This window comes from Dermacentor variabilis, unplaced genomic scaffold, assembly GCF_050947875.1.
Source record: "Dermacentor variabilis isolate Ectoservices unplaced genomic scaffold, ASM5094787v1 scaffold_16, whole genome shotgun sequence".
NCBI lineage: Eukaryota > Metazoa > Arthropoda > Arachnida > Ixodida > Ixodidae > Dermacentor > Dermacentor variabilis.
In genome coordinates this window covers 3513771-3535895 of record NW_027460324.1, presented here as the reverse complement: position 1 = coordinate 3535895, position 22125 = coordinate 3513771, and positions in this window count along the sequence as shown.

Sequence of the window (22125 nt, the reverse complement as noted above, 5' to 3'; positions counted from 1 at the left end):
TGCGCGAATCAGCGCATCGAGGGTTGACTCCTGGAGCCCGGGGCTAGGAATTTTGCGCATCGACACTTCGGACTGCGCGAGTAAGCGCATCCAGGGTTGACTCCTCGAGGCCGCGGCTAGGCATTTCGCGAGCGGCACCTCGGACTGCGCGAATAAGCGCATCGAGGGTCGACTCCTCGAGCCCGCGGCTAGACATTTCGCGCGTCGGCTCCTCGGACTGCGCGAATAAGCGCATCGAGAGTCGACTCCTCGAGCCCGCGGCTTCGAATTTCGTGCTTCGGCACCTCGGACTGCGCGAACAAGCGCGTCGAGTGTCCACTCCTCGAGCCCGTGACAAGGCATTTTGCGCGTCGGCACCTTGGACTGCTCGAATAAGTGCATCGAGGGTCGACTCCTCGAGCCCGCGCTTAGGCATTTCGCGCGTCGGCACCTCGGACTGCGCGAATCAGCGCATCGAGGTTTGACACCTCGAGCCCGCGGCTAGGAATTTCGCGCGTCGACACCTCGGACTGCGCGAATAAGCGCATCGAGGGTCGACTCCTCGAGCCCGCGCCTAGGCATTTCGCGCGTCGGCACCTCGGACAGCGCGAAGAAGCGCATCGAGGGTCGATTCTTTGAGCCCGCGGCTAGGAATTTTGAGTGTCGACACCTCGGACAGCGCGAAGAAGCGCGTCGAGGGTCGATTCTTTGAGCCCGCGGCTAGGAATTTCGAGTGTCGACACCTCGGACTGCGCGAATAAGCGCAGGGAGGGTTGACTCCTCGAGCCCCCGTCTAGTCATTTCGCGCGTCGGCTCCTCGGACTGCGCGAATAAGCGCATCGAGGGTCGACTCCTCGAGCCCGCGGCTAGGAATTTCGTGCGTCGGCACCTCGGACTGCGCGAATAAGCGCATCGAGGGTCGACTCCTCGAGCCCGCGGCTAGGAGTTCAGCGTGTCGATACCTCGGACTGCGCGAATAAGCGCATCGAGGGTCGACTCCTCGAGCCCGCGGCTAGGCATTTCACGCGTCGGCACCTCGGACTGTGCGAATCAGCGCATCGAGGTTTGACACCTCGAGCCCGCGGCTAGGCATTTCGCGCGTCGACACATCGGACTGCGCGAATAAGTGCATCGAGGGTTGACTCCTCGAGCCCCTGGCTAGTCATTTCGCGCGTCGGCACCTCGGACTGCGCGAATAAGCGCATCCAGGGTCGACTCCTCGAGCCCGGGGCTAGGCATTTCGCGCGTCGGCACCTCGGACTGCGCGAATAAGCGCACCGAGGGTCGACTCCTCGAGCCCGCGGCTAGGAATTTCGCGCGTCGACACCTCGGACTGCGCGAATAAGCGCATCGAGGGTTGACTCCTCGAGCCCGCGGCTAGGCATTTCGCGCGTCGGCACCTCGGACTGCGCGAATAAGCGCATCGAGGGTCGACTCCTCGAGCCCGCGGCTAGGAATTTCGTGCGTCGGCACCTCGGACTGCGCGAATAAGCGCATCGAGGGTCGACTCCTCGAGCCCGCGGCTAGGAGTTCAGCGTGTCGATACCTCGGACTGCGCGAATAAGCGCATCGAGGGTTGACTCCTCGAGCCCCCGGCTAATCATTTCGCGCGTCGGCTCCTCGGACTGCGCGAATAAGTGCATCGAGGGTCGACTCCTCGAGCCTGCGGCTAGGCATTTCACGCGTCGGCACCTCGGACTGCGCGAATCAGCGCATCGAGGTTTGACACCTCGAGCCCGCGGCTAGGCATTTTGCGCGTAGACACCTCGGACTGCGCGAATAAGCGCATCGAGGGATGACTCCTCGAGCCCTCGGCTAGGCATTTCGCGCGTTGGCACATCGGACTGCGCGAAGAAGCGCATCGAGGGTCGTTTCTTTGAGCCTGCGGCTAGGAATTTCGAGTGTCGGCACATCGGACTGCGCGAATAAGCGCATCGAGGGTTGACTCCTCGAGCCCCTGGCTAGTCATTTCGCGCGTCGGCACCTCGGACTGCGCGAATAAGCGCATCCAGGGTCTACTCCTCGAGCCCGGGGCTAGGCATTTCGCGCGTCGGCACCTAGGACTGCGCGAATAAGCGCGCCGAGGGTCGACTCCTCGAGCCCGCGGCTAGGCATTTCGCGCGTCGACACCTCGGACTGCGCGAATAAGCGCATCGAGGGTCGACTCTTCGAGGCCGCGGCTACGAATTTCGCGTGTCGACACCTCGGACTGAGCGAATAAGCGCTTCGAAGGTTGACTCCTCGAGCCCGCGGCTAGGCATATCGCGCGTCGGCACCTCGGACTGCGCGAATAAGCGCTTCGAGGGTCGACTCCTCGATCCCGCGGCTAGGGATATCGCGCGTCGGCACCTCGGACTGCGCGAATAAGCGTATCGAGGGTCGACTCCTTGAACCCGCGGCTACGCAATTCGCGCGTCGACACCCCGGACTGCGCGAATAAGCGTATCGAGGGTCGACTCCTTGAACCCGCGGCTACGCAATTCGCGCGTCGACACCTCGGACTGCGCGAATAAGCGCATCGATGGTCGACTCCTCGAGCTCGCGGCTAGGAATTTCGCGTGTCGACACCTCGGACTGCGCGAATAAGCGCATCGAGGGTCGGCTCCTCGAGCCCGCGGCTACGCATATCGCGCGTCGGCACCTCGGACTGCGCGATTGAGCGCATCGACAATTGACTCCTCGAGCCCGCGGGTACGAATTTCGCGCGTCGACACTGCGGACTGCGCGAATCAGCGCATCGAGGGTTGACTCCTGGAACCCGCGGCTACGGATTTTGCGCGTCGACACCTCGGACTGCGCGAGTAAGCGCATCCAGGGTTGACTCCTCGAGCCCGCGGCTAGGCATTTCCCGAGCGGCACCTCGGACTGCGCGAATAAGCGCATCGAGGGTCGACTCCTCGAGCCCGCGGCTAGACATTTCGCGCGTCGGCTCCTCGGACTGCGCGAATTAGCGCATCGAGGGTCGACTCCTCCAGCCCGCGGCTAGGAATTTCGTGCTTCGGCACCTCGGACTGCGGGAACAAGCGCGTCGAGTGTCGACTCCTCGAGCCCGTGACAAGGCATTTCGCGCGTCGGCACCACGGACTGCGCGAATAAGTGCATCGAGGGTCGACTCCTCGAGGCAGCGGCTATGAAATTCGCTTGTCGGCACCTCGGACTGCGCGAATCAGCGAATCGAGGTTTGACACCTCGAGCCCGCGGCTCGGAATTTCACGCGTCGGCACCTCGGATTGCGCGAATAAGCTCATCGTGGGTCGACTCCTCGAGCCCGCGGGTACGAATTTCGCGCGTCGACACCTCGGACTGCGCGAATCAGTGCATCAAGGGTTGACTCCTGGAGCCCGCGGATAGGAATTTTGCGCATCGACACCTCGGACTGCGCGAGTAAGCGCATCCAGGGTTGACACCTCGAGCCCGCGGCTAGGAATTTCGTGCGTCGACACCTCGGACAGCGCGAATAAGCGCATCGAGGGTTGACTCCTCGAGCCCGCGCCTAGGCATTTCGCGCGTCGGCACCTCGGACAGCGCGAAGAAGCGCATCGAGGGTCCATTCTTTGAGCCCGCGGTTAGGAATTTTGAGTGTCGACACCTCGGACAGCGCGAAGAAGCGCGTCGAGGGTCGATTCTTTGAGCCCGCGGCTAGGAATTTCGAGTGTCGACACCTCGGACTGCGCGAATAAGCGCAGGGAGGGTTGACTCCTCGAGCCCCCGTCTAGTCATTTCGCGCGTCGGCTCCTCGGACTGCGCGAATAAGCGCATCGAGGGTCGACTCCTCGAGCCCGCGGCTAGGAATTTCGTGCGTCGGCACCTCGGACTGCGCGAATAAGCGCATCGAGGGTCGACTCCTCGAGCCCGCGGCTAGGAGTTCAGCGTGTCGATACCTCGGACTGCGCGAATAAGCGCATCGAGGGTCGACTCCTCGAGCCCGCGGCTAGGCATTTCACGCGTCGGCACCTCGGACTGCGCGAATCAGCGCATCGAGGTTTGACACCTCGAGCCCGCGGCTAGGCATTTCGCGCGTCGACACATCGGACTGCGCGAATAAGTGCATCGAGGGTTGACTCCTCGAGCCCCTGGCTAGTCATTTCGCGCGTCGGCACCTCGGACTGCGCGAATAAGCGCATCCAGGGTCGACTCCTCGAGCCCGGGGCTAGGCATTTCGCGCGTCGGCACCTCGGACTGCGCGAGTAAGCGCACCGAGGGTCGACTCCTCGAGCCCGCGGCTAGGAATTTCGCGCGTCGACACCTCGGACTGCGCGAATAAGCGCATCGAGGGTTGACTCCTCGAGCCCGCGGCTAGGCATTTCGCGCGTCGGCACCTCGGACAGCGCGAAGAAGCGCATCGAGGGTCGATTCTTCGAGCCCGCGGCCAGGAATTTTGAGTGTCGACACCTCGGACAGCGCGAAGAAGCGCGTCGAGGGTCGATTCTTTGAGCCCGCGGCTAGGAATTTCGAGTGTCGACACCTCGGACTGCGCGAATAAGCGCAGCGAGGGTTGACTCCTCGAGCCCCCGGCTAATCATTTCGCGCGTCGGCTCCTCGGACTGCGCGAATAAGTGCATCGAGGGTCGACTCCTCGAGCCTGCGGCTAGGCATTTCACGCGTCGGCACCTCGGACTGCGCGAATCAGCGCATCGAGGTTTGACACCTCGAGCCCGCGGCTAGGCATTTTGCGCGTAGACACCTCGGACTGCGCGAATAAGCGCATCGAGGGATGACTCCTCGAGCCCTCGGCTAGGCATTTCGCGCGTTGGCACATCGGACTGTGCGAAGAAGCGCATCGAGGGTCGTTTCTTTGAGCCTGCGGCTAGGAATTTCGAGTGTCGGCACATCGGACTGCGCGAATAAGCGCATCGAGGGTTGACTCCTCGAGCCCCTGGCTAGTCATTTCGCGCGTCGGCACCTCGGACTGCGCGAATAAGCGCATCCAGGGTCTACTCCTCGAGCCCGGGGCTAGGCATTTCGCGCGTCGGCACCTAGGACTGCGCGAATAAGCGCGCCGAGGGTCGACTCCTCGAGCCCGCGGCTAGGCATTTCGCGCGTCGACACCTCGGACTGCGCGAATAAGCGCATCGAGGGTCGACTCTTCGAGGCCGCGGCTACGAATTTCGCGTGTCGACACCTCGGACTGAGCGAATAAGCGCTTCGAAGGTTGACTCCTCGAGCCCGCGGCTAGGCATATCGCGCGTCGGCACCTCGGACTGCGCGAATAAGCGCTTCGAGGGTCGACTCCTCGATCCCGCGGCTAGGGATATCGCGCGTCGGCACCTCGGACTGCGCGAATAAGCGTATCGAGGGTCGACTCCTTGAACCCGCGGCTACGCAATTCGCGCGTCGACACCCCGGACTGCGCGAATAAGCGTATCGAGGGTCGACTCCTTGAACCCGCGGCTACGCAATTCGCGCGTCGACACCTCGGACTGCGCGAATAAGCGCATCGATGGTCGACTCCTCGAGCTCGCGGCTAGGAATTTCGCATGTCGACACCTCGGACTGCGCGAATAAGCGCATCGAGGGTCGGCTCCTCGAGCCCGCGGCTACGCATATCGCGCGTCGGCACCTCGGACTGCGCGATTGAGCGCATCGACAATTGACTCCTCGAGCCCGCGGGTACGAATTTCGCACGTCGACACTGCGGACTGCGCGAATCAGCGCATCGAGGGTTGACTCCTGGAACCCGTGGCTAGGGATTTTGCGCGTTGACACCTCGGACTGCGCGAGTAAGCGCATCCAGAGTTGACTCCTCGAGCCCGCGGCTAGGCATTTCCCGAGGGGCACCTCGGACTGCGCGAATAAGCGCATCGAGGGTCGACTCCTCGAGCCCGCGGCTAGACATTTCGCGCGTCGGCTCCTCGGACTGCGCGAATTAGCGCATCGAGGGTCGACTCCTCCAGCCCGCGGCTAGGAATTTCGTGCTTCGGCACCTCGGACTGCGGGAACAAGCGCGTCGAGTGTCGACTCCTCGAGCCCGTGACAAGGCATTTCGCGCGTCGGCACCACGGACTGCGCGAATAAGTGCATCGAGGGTCGACTCCTCGAGGCAGCGGCTATGAAATTCGCTTGTCGGCACCTAGGACTGCGCGAATCAGCGAATCGAGGTTTGACACCTCGAGCCCGCGGCTCGGAATTTCGCGCGTCGGCACCTCGGATTGCGCGAATAAGCTCATCGTGGGTCGACTCCTCGAGCCCGCGGGTACGAATTTCGCGCGTCGACACCTCGGACTGCGCGAATCAGCGCATCAAGGGTTGACTCCTGGAGCCCGCGGATAGGAATTTTGCGCATCGACACCTCGGACTGCGCGAGTAAGCGCATCCAGGGTTGACTCCTCGAGGTCGCGGCTAGGCATTTCGCGAGCGGCACCTCGGACTGCGCGAATAAGCGCATCGAGGGTTGACTCCTCGAGCCCGCGGCTAGGCATTTCGCGCGTCGGCACCTCGGACAGCGCGAAGAAGCGCATCGAGGGTCGATTCTTTGAGCCCGCGGCTAGGAATTTTGAGTGTCGACACCTCGGACAGCGCGAAGAAGCGCGTCGAGGGTCGATTCTTTGAGCCCGCGGCTAGGAATTTCGAGTGTCGACACCTCGGACTGCGCGAATAAGCGCAGCGAGGGTTGACTCCTCGAGCCCCCGGCTAGTCATTTCGCGCGTCGGCTCCTCGGAGTGCGCGAATAAGTGCATCGAGGGTCGACTCCTCGAGCCCGCGGCTAGGCATTTCACGCGTCGGCACCTCGGACTGCGCGAATCAGCGCATCGAGGTTTGACACCTCGAGCCCGCGGCTAGGCATTTTGCGCGTAGACACCTCGGACTGCGCGAATAAGCGCATCGAGGGATGACTCCTCGAGCCCTCGGCTAGGCATTTCGCGCGTTGGCACATCGGACTGTGCGAAGAAGCGCATCGAGGGTCGTTTCTTTGAGCCTGCGGCTAGGAATTTCGAGTGTCGGCACATCGGACTGCGCGAATAAGCGCATCGAGGGTTGACTCCTCGAGCCCCTGTCTAGTCATTTCGCGCGTCGGCACCTCGGACTGCGCGAATAAGCGCATCCAGGGTCTACTCCTCGAGCCCGGGGCTAGGCATTTCGCGCGTCGGCACCTCGGACTGCGCGAATAAGCGTGCCAAGGGTCGACTCCTCGAGCCCGCGGCTAGGCATTTCGCGCGTCGACACCTCGGACTGCGCGAATAAGCGCATCGAGGGTCGACTCCTCGAGGCCGCGGCTACGAATTTCGCGTGTCGACACCTCGGACTGAGCGAATAAGCGCTTCGAAGGTTGACTCCTCGAGCCCGCGGCTAGGCATATCGCGCGTCGGCTCCTCGGACTGCGTGAATAAGCGCTTCGAGGGTCGACTCCTCGATCCCGCGGCTAGGGATATCGCGCGTCGGCACCTCGGACTGCGCGAATAAGCGTTTCGAGGGTCGACTCCTTGAACCCGCGGCTACGCAATTCGCGCGTCGACACCTCGGACTGCGCGAATAAGCGTATCGAGGGTCGACTCCTTGAACCCGCGGCTACGCAATTCGCGCGTCGACACCTCGGACTGCGCGAATAAGCGCATCGAGGGTCGGCTCCTCGAGCCCGCGGCTACGCATATCGCGCGTCGGCACCTCGGACTGCGCGAATCAGCGCATCGACCATTGACTCCTCGAGCCCGCGGGTACGAATTTCGCGCGTCGACACTTCGGACTGCGCGAATCAGCGCATCCAGGGTTGACTCCTCGAGGTCGCGGCTAGGCATTTCGCGAGCGGCACCTCGGACTGCGCGAATAAGCGCATCGAGGGTCGACTCCTCGAGCCCGCGGCTAGACATTTCGCGCGTCGGCTCCTCGGTCTGCGCGAATAAGCGCATCGAGAGTCGACTCCTCGAGCCCGCGGCTACGAATTTCGTGCTTCGGTTCCTCGGACTGCGCGAACAAGCACGTCGAGTGTCAACTCTTCGAGCCCGTGACAAGGCATTTCGCGCGTCGGCACCTTGTTCTGCGCGAATAAGTGCATCGAGGGTCGACTCCTCGAGCCCGCGGCTAGGCATTTCGCGCGTCGGCACCTCGGACAGCGCGAAGAAGCGCATCGAGGGTTGACTCCTCGAGCCCTCGGCTAGGCATTTCGCGCGTTGGCACATCGGACTGCGCGAAGAAGCGCATCGAGGGTCGTTTCTTTGAGCCTGCGGCTAGGAATTTCGAGTGTCGACACATCGGACTGCGCGAATAAGTGCATCGAGGGTTGACTCCTCGAGCCCCTGGCTAGTCATTTCGCGCGTCGGCACCTCGGACTGCGCGAATAAGCGCATCCAGGGTCGACTCCTCGAGCCCGGGGCTAGGCATTTCGCGCGTGGGCACCTCGGACTGCGCGAATAAGTGCGCCGAGGGTCGACTCCTCGAGTCCGCGGCTAGGAATTTCGCGCGTCGACACCTCTCACTCCGCGAATAAGCGCATCGAGGGTTGACTCCGCGAGCCCGCGGCTAGGCATTTCGCGCGTCGGCACCTCGGACAGTGCGAAGAAGCGCATCGAGGGTCGATTCTTTGAGCCCGCGGCTAGGAATTTTGAGTGTCGACACCTCGGACAGCGCGAAGAAGCGCGTCGAGGGTCGATTCTTTGAGCCCGCGGCTAGGAATTTCGAGTGTCGACACCTCGGACTGCGCGAATAAGCGCAGCGAGGTTTGACTCCTCGAGCCCCGGGCTTGTCATTTCGCGCGTCGGCTCCTCGGACTGCGCGAATAAGTGCATCGAGGGTCGACTCCTCGAGCCCGCGGCTAGGCATTTCACGCGTCGGCACCTCGGACTGCGCGAATCAGCGCATCGAGGTTTGACACCTCGAGCCCGCGGCTAGGCATTTTGCGCGTCGACACCTCGGACTGCGCGAATAAGCGCATCGAGGGATGACTCCTCGAGCCCTCGGCTAGGCATTTCGCGCGTTGGCACATCGGACTGCGCGAAGAAGCGCATCGAGGGTCGTTTCTTTGAGCCTGCGGCTAGGAATTTCGAGTGTCGACACATCGGACTGCGCGAATAAGTGCATCGAGGGTTGACTCCTCGAGCCCTGGCTAGTCATTTCGCGCGTCGGCACCTCGGACTGCGCGAATAAGCGGATCCAGGGTCGACTCCTCGAGCCCGGGGCTAGGCATTTCGCGCGTGGGCACCTCGGACTGCGCGAATAAGCGCGCCGAGGGTCGACTCCTCGAGTCCGCGGCTAGGAATTTCGCGCGTCGACACCTCTCACTCCGCGAATAAGCGCATCGAGGGTTGACTCCTCGAGCCCGCGGCTAGGCATTTCGCGCGTCGGCACCTCGGACAGTGCGAAGAAGCGCATCGAGGGTCGATTCTTTGAGCCCGCGGCTAGGAATTTTGAGTGTCGACACCTCGGACAGCGCGAAGAAGCGCGTCGAGGGTCGATTCTTTGAGCCCGCGGCTAGGAATTTCGAGTGTCGACACCTCGGACTGCGCGAATAAGCGCAGCGAGGTTTGACTCCTCGAGCCCCCGGCTAGTCATTTCGCGCGTCGGCTCCTCGGACTGCGCGAATAAGTGCATGGAGGGTCGACTCCTCGAGCCCGCGGCTAGGCATTTCACGCGTCGGCACCTCGGACTGCGCGAATCAGCGCATCGAGGTTTGACACCTCGAGCCCGCGGCTAGGCATTTTGCGCGTCGACACCTCGGACTGCGCGAATAAGCGCATCGAGGGATGACTCCTCGAGCCCTCGGCTAGGCATTTTGCGCGTTGGCACATCGGACAGCGCGAATAAGCGCATCGAGGGTCGTTTCTTTGACCGGCGGCTAGGAATTTCGAGTGTCGACAGATCGGACTGCGCGAATAAGTGCATCGAGTGTTGACTCCTCGAGCCCCTGGCTAGTCATTTCGCACGTCGGCACCTCGGACTGCGCGAATAAGCGCATCCAGGGTCGACTCCTCGAGCCCGGGGCTAGGCATATCGCGCGTCGGCACCTCGGAGTGCGCGAATAAGCGCATCGAGGGTCGACTCCTCGATGCCGCGGCTACGAACTTCGCGCGTCGACACCTCGGACTGAGCGAATAAGCGAATCGAAGGTTGACTCCTCGAGCGCGCGGCTAGGCATTTCGCGCGTCGGAACCTCGGACTGCGCGAATAAGCGCATCGAGGGTCGACTCCTCGAGCCCGCGGCTAGGAATTCAGCGTGTCGATACCTCAGACTGCGCGAATAAGCGCATCGAGGGTTTACTCCTCGAGCCCGCAGCTAGGCATTTCGCGCGTCGGCACCTCGGACTGCGCGAATGAGCGCATCGAGTGTCGACTCCTCGAGACCGCGGCTTGGCATTTCGCGCGTCGGCACCTTGGACTGCGCGAATAAGTGCATCGAGTGTCGACTCCTCGAGCCCGCCGCTAGGCATTTCGCGCGTCGGCACCTCGGACTGCGCGAATAAGTGCATCGAAGGTCGACTCCTCGAGCCCGCGGCTAGGAATTGCGCTTGTCGACACCTCGGACTGCACGAATAACCGCATCGAGGGTGGACTCCTCGAGCCTGCAGCTAGGCATTTCACGCGTCGGCACGTCGGACTGCGCGAATCAGCGCATCGACCATTGACTCCTCGAGCCCGCGGATAGGCATTTCGCGAGTCGGCCTCTCGGACTTTGCGAATAAGCGCATCGAGGGTCGACTCCTCGAACCCGCGGCTAGGCATTTCACGCGTCGGCAGCTCGGACTGCGCGAATCAGTGCATCGACCATTGACTCCTCGAGCGCGCGGATAGGCATTTCGCGCGTCGGCCTCTCGGACTTTGCGAATAAGCGCATCGAGGGTCGACTCCTCGAACCCGCGGCTAGGCATTTCGCGCGTAGGCACCTCGGACTGCGCGATTAAGCGCATCGAGGGTCGAGTCCTCGAGCCCGCGGCTAGGCATTTCGCGAGCGGCACCTCGGACTGCGCGAATAAGCGCATCGAGGGTCGACTCCTCGAGCCCGCGGCTAGACATTTCGCGCGTTGGCTCCTCGGACTGCGCGAATTAGCGCATCGAGGGTCGACTCCTCGAGCCCGCGGCTAGGAATTTCGTGCTTCGGCACCTCGGACTGCGCGAACAAGCGCGTCGAGTGTCGACTCCTCGAGCCCGTGACAAGGCATTTCGCGCGTCGGCACCTCGGACTGCGCGAATAAGTGCATCGAGGGTCGACTCCTCGTGGCCGCGGCTATGAAATTCGCTTGTCGGCACCTCGGACTGCGCGAATCAGCGAATCGAGGTTTGACACCTCGAGCCCGCGGCTCGGAATTTCGCGCGTCGGCACCTCGGATTGCGCGAATAAGCTCATCGTGGGTCGACTCCTCGAGCCCGCGGGTACGAATTTCGCGCGTCGACACCTCGGACTGCGCGAATCAGCGCATCGAGGGTTGACTCCTGGAGCCCGCGGCTAGGAATTTTGCGCATCGACACCTCGGACTGCGCGAGTAAGCGCATCCAGGGTTGACTCCTCGAGGTCGCGGCTAGGCATTTCGCGAGCGGCACCTCGGACTGCGCGAATAAGCGCATCGAGGGTTGACTCCTCGAGCCCGCGGCTAGGCATTTCGCGCGTCGGCACCTCGGACAGCGCGAAGAAGCGCGTCGAGGGTCGATTCTTTGAGCCCGCGGCTAGGAATTTCGAGTGTCGACACCTCGGACTGCGCGAATAAGCGCAGCGAGGGTTGACTCCTGGAGCCCCCGGCTAGTCATTTCGCGCGTCGGCTCCTCGGACTGCGCGAATAAGTGCATCGAGGGTCGACTCCTCGAGCCCGCGGCCAGGTATTTCACGCGTCGGCACCTCGGACTGCGCGAATCAGCGCATCGAGGTTTGACACCTCTAGCCCGCGGCTAGGCATTTTGCGCGTAGACACCTCGGACTGCGCGAATAAGCGCATCGAGGGATGACTCCTCGAGCCCTCGGCTAGGGATTTCGCGCGTTGGCACATCGGACTGCGCGAAGAAGCGCATCGAGGGTCGTTTCTTTGAGCCTGCGGCTAGGAATTTCGAGTGTCGGCACATCGGACTGCGCGAATAAGCGCATCGAGGGTTGACTCCTCGAGCCCCTGGCTAGGCATTTCGCGAGCGGCTCCTCAGACTGCGCGAATAAGCGCATCGGGGGTCGACTCCTCGAGCCCGCGGCTAGGAATTTCGTGCTTCGGCACCTCGGACTGCGCCAACAAGCGCGTCGAGTGTCGACTCCTCGAGCCCGTGACAAGGCATTTCGCGCGTCGGCACCTCGGACTGCGTGAATAAGTGCATCGAGGGTCGACTCCTCGAGCCCGCGGCTATGAAATTCGCTTGTCGACACCTCGGACTGCGCGAATAAGCGCATCGAGGTTTGAGTCCTCGAGCCCACGGCTACGAATTTCGCGCGTCGACACCTCGAACTGCGCGAATAAGTGCATCGAGGGTTGACTCCTCGAACCCGCGGCTAGGCATTTCGCGCGTCGGCACCTCGGACAGCGCGAAGAAGCGCATCGAGGGTCGACTCCTCGAGCCCGCGGCTACGCATTTCGCGCGTCGGCACCTCGGCCTGCGCGGATAAGCGCATCGAGGGTGGACTCCTCGAGCCCGCGGGTACGAATTTCGCGCGTCGACACCTCGGACTGCGCGAATCAGCGCATCGAGGGTTGACTCCTGGAGCCCGCGGCTAGGAATTTTGCGCATCGACACTTCGGACTGCGCGAGTAAGCGCATCCAGGGTTGACTCCTCGAGGCCGCGGCTAGGCATTTCGCGAGCGGCACCTCGGACTGCGCGAATAAGCGCATCGAGGGTCGACTCCGCGAGCCCGCGGCTAGACATTTCGCGCGTCGGCTCCTCGGACTGCGCGAATAAGCGCATCGAGAGTCGACTCCTCGAGCCCGCGGCTTCGAATTTCGTGCTTCGGCACCTCGGACTGCGCGAACAAGCGCGTCGAGTGTCAACTCCTCGAGCCCGTGACAAGGCATTTTGCGCGTCGGCACCTTGGACTGCTCGAATAAGTGCATCGAGGGTCGACTCCTCGAGCCCGCGCTTAGGCATTTCGGGCGTCGGCACCTCGGACTGCGCGAATCAGCGCATCGAGGTTTGACACCTCGAGCCCGCGGCTAGGAATATCGCGCGTCAACACCTCGGACTGCGCGAATAAGCGCATCAAGGGTTGACTCCTCGAGCCCGCGCCTAGGCATTTCGCGCGTCGGCACCTCGGACAGCGCGAAGAAGCGCATCGAGGGTCGATTCTTTGAGCCCGCGGCTAGGAATTTTGAGTGTCGACACCTCGGACAGCGCGAAGAAGCGCGTCGAGGGTCGATTCTTTGAGCCCGCGGCTAGGAATTTCGAGTGTCGACACCTCGGACTGCGCGAATAAGCGCAGGGAGGGTTGACTCCTCGAGCCCCCGTCTAGTCATTTCGCGCGTCGGCTCCTCGGACTGCGCGAATAAGCGCATCGAGGGTCGACTCCTCGAGCCCGCGGCTAGGAATTTCGTGCGTCGGCACCTCGGACTGCGCGAATAAGCGCATCGAGCGTCGACTCCTCGAGCCCGCGGCTAGGGGTTCAGCGTGTCGATACCTCGGACTGCGCGAATAAGCGCATCGAGGGTCGACTCCTCGAGCCCGCGGCTAGGCATTTCACGCGTCGGCACCTCGGACTGCGCGAATCAGCGCATCGAGGTTTGACACCTCGAGCCCGCGGCTAGGCATTTCGCGCGTCGACACATCGGACTGCGCGAATAAGTGCATCGAGGGTTGACTCCTCGAGCCACTGGCTAGTCATTTCGCGCGTCGGCACCTCGGACTGCGCGAATAAGCGCATCCAGGGTCGACTCCTCGAGCCCGGGGCTAGGCATTTCGCGCGTCGGCACCTCGGACTGCGCGAATAAGCGCACCGAGGGTCGACTCCTCGAGCCCGCGGCTAGGAATTTCGCGCGTCGACACCTCGGACTGCGCGAATAAGCGCATCGAGGGTTGACTCCTCGAGCCCGCGGCTAGGCATTTCGCGCGTCGGCACCTCGGACAGCGCGAAGAAGCGCATCGAGGGTCGATTCTTCGAGCCCGCGGCCAGGAATTTTGAGTGTCGACACCTCGGACAGCGCGAAGAAGCGCGTCGAGGGTCGATTCTTTGAGCCCGCGGCTAGGAATTTCGTGTGTCGACACCTCGGACTGCGCGAATAAGCGCAGCGAGGGTTGACTCCTCGAGCCCCCGGCTAATCATTTCGCGCGTCGGCTCCTCGGACTGCGCGAATAAGTGCATCGAGGGTCGACTCCTCGAGCCTGCGGCTAGGCATTTCACGCGTCGGCACCTCGGACTGCGCGAATCAGCGCATCGAGGTTTGACACCTCGAGCCCGCGGCTAGGCATTTTGCGCGTAGACACCTCGGACTGCGCGAATAAGCGCATCGAGGGATGACTCCACGAGCCCTCGGCTAGGCATTTCGCGCGTTGGCACATCGGACTGCGCGAAGAAGCGCATCGAGGGTCGTTTCTTTGAGCCTGCGGCTAGGAATTTCGAGTGACGGCACATCGGACTGCGCCAATAAGCGCATCGAGGGTTGACTCCTCGAGCCCCTGGCTAGTCATTTCGTGCGTCGGCACCTCGGACTGCGCGAATAAGCGCATCCAGGGTCTACTCCTCGAGCCCGGGGCTAGGCATTTCGCGCGTCGGCACCTAGGACTGCGCGAATAAGCGCGCCGAGGGTCGACTCCTCGAGCCCGCGGCTAGGCATTTCGCGCGTCGACACCTCGGACTGCGCGAATAAGCGCATCGAGGGTCGACTCTTCGAGGCCGCGGCTACGAATTTCGCGTGTCGACACCTCGGACTGAGCGAATAAGCGCTTCGAAGGTTGACTCCTCGAGCCCGCGGCTAGGCATATCGCGCGTCGGCACCTCGGACTGCGCGAATAAGCGCTTCGAGGGTCGACTCCTCGATCCCGCGGCTAGGGATATCGCGCGTCGGCACCTCGGACTGCGCGAATAAGCGTATCGAGGGTCGACTCCTTGAACCCGCGGCTACGCAATTCGCGCGTCGACACTGCGGACTGCGCGAATCAGCGCATCGAGGGTTGACTCCTGGAACCCGCGGCTAGGGATTTTGCGCGTCGACACCTCGGACTGCGCGAGTAAGCACATCCAGGGTTGACTCCTCGAGCCCGCGGCTAGGCATTTCCCGAGCGGCACCTCGGACTGCGCGAATAAGCGCATCGAGGGTCGACTCCTCGAGCCCGCGGCTAGACATTTCGCGCGTCGGCTCCTCGGACTGCGCGAATTAGCGCATCGAGGGTCGACTCCTCCAGCCCGCGGCTAGGAATTTCGTGCTTCGGCACCTCGGACTGCGGGAACAAGCGCGTCGAGTGTCGACTCCTCGAGCCCGTGACAAGGCATTTCGCGCGTCGGCACCACGGACTGCGCGAATAAGTGCATCGAGGGTCGACTCCTCGAGGCAGCGGCTATGAAATTCGCTTGTCGGCACCTCGGACTGCGCGAATCAGCGAATCGAGGTTTGACACCTCGAGCCCGCGGCTCGGAATTTCGCGCGTCGGCACCTCGGATTGCGCGAATAAGCTCATCGTGGGTCGACTCCTCGAGCCCGCGGGTACGAATTTCGCGCGTCGACACCTCGGACTGCGCGAATCAGCGCATCAAGGGTTGACTCCTGGAGCCCGCGGATAGGAATTTTGCGCATCGACACCTCGGACTGCGCGAGTAAGCGCATCCAGGGTTGACTCCTCGAGGTCGCGGCTAGGCATTTCGCGAGCGGCACCTCGGACTGCGCGAATAAGCGCATCGAGGGTTGACTCCTCGAGCCCGCGGCTAGGCATTTCGCGCGTCGGCACCTCGGACAGCGCGAAGAAGCGCATCGAGGGTCGATTCTTTGAGCCCGCGGCTAGGAATTTTGAGTGTCGACACCTCGGACAGCGCGAAGAAGCGCGTCGAGGGTCGATTCTTTGAGCCCGCGGCTAGGAATTTCGAGTGTCGACACCTCGGACTGCGCGAATAAGCGCAGCGAGGGTTGACTCCTCGAGCCCCCGGCTAGTCATTTCGCGCGTCGGCTCCTCGGACTGCGTGAATAAGCGCTTCGAGGGTCGACTCCTCGATCCCGCGGCTAGGGATATCGCGCGTCGGCACCTCGGACTGCGCGAATAAGCGTTTCGAGGGTCGACTCCTTGAACCCGCGGCTACGCAATTCGCGCGTCGACACCTCGGACTGCGCGAATAAGCGTATCGAGGGTCGACTCCTTGAACCCGCGGCTACGCAATTCGCGCGTCGACACCTCGGACTGCGCGAATAAGCGCATCGAGGGTCGGCTCCTCGAGCCCGCGGCTACGCATATCGCGCGTCGGCACCTCGGACTGCGCGAATCAGCGCATCGACCATTGACTCCTCGAGCCCGCGGGTACGAATTTCGCGCGTCGACACTTCGGACTGCGCGAATCAGCGCATCCAGGGTTGACTCCTCGAGGTCGCGGCTAGGCATTTCGCGAGCGGCACCTCGGACTGCGCGAATAAGCGCATCGAGGGTCGACTCCTCGAGCCCGCGGCTAGACATTTCGCGCGTCGGCTCCTCGGTCTGCGCGAATAAGCGCATCGAGAGTCGACTCCTCGAGCCCGCGGCTACGAATTTCGTGCTTCGGTTCCTCGGACTGCGCGAACAAGCACGTCGAGTGTCAACTCTTCGAGCCCGTGACAAGGCATTTCGCGCGTCGGCACCTTGTTCTGCGCGAATAAGTGCATCGAGGGTCGACTCCTCGAGCCCGCGGCTAGGCATTTCGCGCGTCGGCACCTCGGACTGCGCGAATAAGCGCATCGAGGGTTGACTCCTCGAGGCCGCGGCTAGGCATTTCGCGAGCGGCACCTCGGACTGCGCGAATAAGCGCATCGAGGGTCGACTCCTCGAGCCCGCGGCTAGACATTTCGCGCGTCGGCTCCTCGGACTGCGCGAATAAGCGCATCAAGTGTCGACTCCTCGAGCCCGCGGCTTCGAATTTCGTGCTTCGGCACCTCGGACTGCGCGAACAAGCGCGTCGAGTGTCAACTCCTCGAGCCCGTCACAAGGCATTTTGCGCGTCGGCACCTTAGACTGCTCGAATAAGTGCATCGAGGGTCGACTCCTCGAGCCCGCGGCTAGGCATTTCGCGCGTCGGCACCTCGGACTGCGCGAATCAGCACATCGAGGTTTGACACCTCGAGCCCGCGGCTAGGAATTTCGCGCGTCGACACCTCGGACTGCGCGAATAAGCGCATCGAGGGTCGATTCTTTGAGCCCGGGGCTAGGAATTTTGAGTGTCGACACCTCGGACAGCGCGAAGAAGCGCGTCGAGGGTCGATTCTTTGAGCCCGCGGCTCGGAATTTTGCGCGTCGGCACCTCGGATTGCGCGAATAAGCTCATCGTGGGTCGACTCCTCGAGCCCGCGGGTACGAATTTCGCGCGTCGACACCTCGGACTGCGCGAATCAGCGCATTGAGGGTTGACTCGTGGAGCCCGCGGCTAGGAATATTGCGCATCGACACCTCGGACTGCGCGAGTAAGCGCATCCAGGGTTGACTCCTCGAGGTCGCGGGTAGGCATTTCGCGAGCGGCACCTCGGACTGCGCGAATAAGCGCATCGAGGGTCGACTCCTCGAGCCCGCGGCTAGACATTTCGCGCGTCGGCTCCTCGGACTGCGCGAATAAGCGCATCGAGAGTCGACTCCTCGAGCCCGCGGCTACGAATTTCGTGCTTCGGTTCCTCGGACTGCGCGAACAAGCACGTCGAGTGTAAATTCTTCGAGCCCGAGACAAGGCATTTCGCGCGTCGGCACCTTGGACTGCGCGAATAAGTGCATCGAGGGTCGACTCCTCGAGCCCGCGGCTAGGCATTTCGCGCGTCGGCACCTCGGACTGCGCGAATAAGCGCATCGAGGGTCGACTCCTCGAGCCCGCGGCTAGACATTTCGCGCGTCGGCTCCTCGGACTGCGCGAATAAGCGCATCAAGAGTCGACTCCTCGAGCCCGCGGCTTCGAATTTCGTGCTTCGGCACCTCGGACTGCGCGAACAAGCGCGTCGAGTGTCAACTCCTCGAGCCCGTCACAAGGCATTTTGCGCGTCGGCACCTTGGACTGCTCGAATAAGTGCATCGAGGGTCGACTCCTCGAGCCCGCGGCTAGGCATTTCGCTTGTCGGCACCTCGGACTGCGCGAATCAGCGAATCGAGGTTTGACACCTCGAGCCCGCGGCTCGGAATTTCGTGCGTCGGCACCTCGGATTGCGCGAATAAGCTCATCGTGGGTTGACTCCTCGAGACCCCGGCTAGTCATTTCGCGCGTTGGCTCCTCGGACTGCGCGAATAAGCGCATCGAGGGTCGACTCCTCGAGCCCGCGGCTAGGAATTTCGTGCGTCAGCACCTGGGACTGCGCGAATAAGCGCATCGAGGGTCGACTCCTCGAGCCCGCGGCTAGGAGTTCAGCGAGTCGATACCTCGGACTGCGCGAAGAAGCGCATCGAGGGTCGCTTCTTTGAGCCTGCGGCTAGGAATTTCGAGTGTCGACACCTCGGACTGCGCGAATAAGCGCATCGAGGGTTGACTCCTCGAGCCCCCGGCTAGTCATTTCGCGCGTCGACACCTCGGACTGCGCAAATAAGCGCATCGAGGGTTGACTCCTCGAGCCCTCGACTAGGCATTTCGCGCGTTGGCACATCGGACTGCGCGAAGAAGCGCATCGAGGGTCGTTTCTTTGAGCCTGCGGCTAGGAATTTCGAGTGTCGACACATCGGACTGCGCGAATAAGTGCATCGAGGGTTGACTCCTCGAGACCCTGGCTAGTCATTTCGCGCGTCGGCACCTCGGACTGCGCGAATAAGCGCATCCAGGGTCGACTCCTCGAGCCCGGGGCTAGGCATTTCGCGCGTGGGCACCTCGGACTGCGCGAATAAGCGCGCCGAGGGTCGACTCCTCGAGCCCGCGGCAAGGAATTTCGCGCGTCGACACCTCTCACTCCGCGAATAAGCGCATCGAGGGTTGACTCCTCGAGCCCGCGGCTAGGCATTTCGCGCGTCGGCACCTCGGACAGCGCGAAGAAGCGCATCGAGGGTCGATTCTTCGAGCCCGCGGCTAGGAATTTTGAGTGTGGACACCTCGGACAGCGCGAAGAAGCGCGTCGAGGGTCGATTCTTTGTGCCCGCGGCTAGGAATTGCGCTTGTCGACACCTCGGACTGCGCGAATAAACGCATCGAGGGTCGACTCCTCGAGCCCGCGGCTAGGCATTTCACGCGTCGACACCTCGGACTGCGCGAATAAGCGCAGCGAGGTTTGACTCCTTGAGCCCCCGGCTAGTCATTTCGCGCGTCGGCTCCTCGGACTGCGCGAATAAGTGCATCGAGGGTCGACTCCTCGAGCCCGCGGCTAGGAGTTCAGCGAGTCGATACCTCGGACTGCGCGAATAAGCGCATCGAGGGTCGACTCCTCGAGCCCGCGGCTAGGCATTTCACGCGTCGGCACCTCGGACTGCGCGAATCAGCGCATCGAGGTTTGACACCTCGAGCCCGCGGCTAGGCATTTTGCGCGTCGACACCTCGGACTGCGCGAATAAGCGCATCGAGGGATGACTCCTCGAGCCCTCGGCTAGGCATTTCGCGCGTTGGCACATCGGACTGCGGGAAGAAGCGCATCGAGGGTCGTTTCTTTGAGCCGGCGGCTAGGAATTTCGAGTGTCGACACATCGGACTGCGCGAATAAGTGCATCGAGGGTTGACTCCTCGAGCCCCTGGCTAGTCATTTCGCGCGTCGGCACCTCGGACTGCGCGAATAAGCGCATCCAGGGTCGACTCATCGAGCCCGGGGCTACGCATTTCGCGCGTGGGCACCTCGGACTGCGCGAATAAGCGCGCCGAGGGTCGACTCCTGGAGCCCGCGGCTAGGCATTTCGCGCGTCGACACCTCGGACTGCGCGAATAAGCGCATCGAGGGTCGACTCCTCGAGGCCGCGGCTACGAATTTCGCGTGTCGACACCTCGGACTCAGCGAATAAGCGCATCGAAGTTTGACTCCTCGAGTCCGTGGCTAGGCATATCGCGCGTCGGCACCTCGGACTGCGCGAATAAGCGCTTCGAGGGTCGACTCCTCGATCCCGCGGCTAGGGATATCGCGCGTCGGCACCTCAGACTGCGCGAATAAGCGTATCGAGGGTCGAATCCTTGAACCCGCGGCTACGCAATTCGCGCGTCGACACCTCGGACTGCTCGAATCAGCGCATCGAGGTTTGATTCCTTGAGCCCGCGGCTAGGCATTTCGCGCGTCGACACCTCGGACTGCGCGAATAAGCGCATCGAGGGTTGACTCCTCGAGCCCGCGGCTAGGCATTTCGCGCATCGGCACATCGGACTGCGCGAAGAAGCGCATCGAGGGTCAATTCTTTGAGCCCGCGGCTAGGAATTTCGAGTGTCGACACCTCGGACTTTGCGAATAAGCGCATCGAGGGTCGACTCCTCGAACCCGCGGCTAGGCATTTCGCGCGTAGGCACCTCGGACTGCGCGATTAAGCGCATCGAGGGTCGAGTCCTCGAGCCCGCGGCTAGGCATTTTGCGCGTCGGCACCTAGGACTACGCGAATCAGCGCATCGATGGTTGACTCCTCGAGCCCGCGGCTAGGCATTTCAAGTGTCGGCACCTCGGACTGCGCGAATCAGCGCATCGAGGTTTGACACCTCAAGCCCGCCGCTAGGCATTTCGCGCGTCGACACCTCGGAATGCGCGAATAAGCGCATCAAGGGTTGACTCCTCGAGCCCGCGGCTAGGCATTTTGCGCGTCGGCACATCGATCTGCGCGAAGAAGCGCATCGAGGGTCGCTTCTTTGAGCCTGCGGCTAGGAATTTCGAGTGTCGACACCTCGGACTGCGCGAATAAGCGCATCGAGGGTTGACTCCTCGAGCCCCCGGCTAGTCATTTCGCGCGTCGGCACCTCGGACTGCGCGAATAAGTGCATCCAGGGTCGACTCCTCGTTCCCGGGGCTAGGCATTTCGCGCGGCGGCACCTCGGCCTGCGCGAAGAAGCGCATCGAGGGTCGCTTCTTTGAGGCTGCGGCTTGGAATTTCGAGATTCGACACCTCTGACTGCGCGAATAAGCGCATCGAGGGTGGACTCCTCGAGCCCGCGGGTACGAATTTCGCGCGTCGACACCTCGGACTGCGCGAATCAGCGCATCGAGGGTTGACTCCTGGAGCCCGCGGCTAGGAATTTTGCGCATCGACACTTCGGACTGCGCGAGTAAGCGCATCCAGGGTTGACTCCTCGAGGCCGCGGCTAGGCATTTCGCGAGCGGCACCTCGGACTGCGCGAATAAGCGCATCGAGGGTCGACTCCTCGAGCCCGCGGCTAGACATTTCGCGCGTCGGCTCCTCGGACTGCGCGAATAAGCGCATCGAGAGTCGACTCCTCGAGCCCGCGGCTTCGAATTTCGTGCTTCGGCACCTCGGACTGCGCGAACAAGCGCGTCGAGTGTCAACTCCTCGAGCCCGTCACAAGGCATTTTGCGCGTCGGCACCTTGGACTGCTCGAATAAGTGCATCGAGGGTCGACTCCTCGAGCCAGCGGCTAGGCATTTCGCGCGTCGGCACCTCGGACTGCGCGAATCAGCGCATCGAGGTTTGACACCTCGAGCCCGCGGCTAGGAATTTCGCGCGTCCACACCTCGGACTGCGCGAATAAACGCATCGAGGGTTGACTCCTCGAGCCCGCGGCTAGGCATTTCGCGCGTCGGCACCTCGGACAGCGCGAAGAAGCGCTTCGAGGGTCGATTCTTTGAGCCCGGGGCTAGGAATTTTGAGTGTCGACACCTCGGACAGCGCGAAGAAGCGCGTCGAGGGTCGATTCTTTGAGCCCGCGGCTAGGAATTTCGAGTGTCGACACCTCGGACTGCGCGAATAAGCGCAGCGAGGGTTGACTCCTCGAGCCCCCGGCTAGTCATTTCGCGCGTTGGCTCCTCGGACTGCGCGAATAAGCGCATCGAGGGTCGACTCCTCGAGCCCGCGGCTAGGCATTTCACGCGTCGGCACCTCGGACTGCGCGAATCAGCGCATCGAGGTTTGACACCCCGAGCCCGCGGGTAGGCAGTTCGCGCGTCGACACCTCGGACTGCGCAAATAAGCGCATCGAGGGTTGACTCCTCGAGCCCTCGGCTAGGCATTTCGCGCGTTGGCACATCGGACTGCGCGAAGAAGCGCATCGAGGG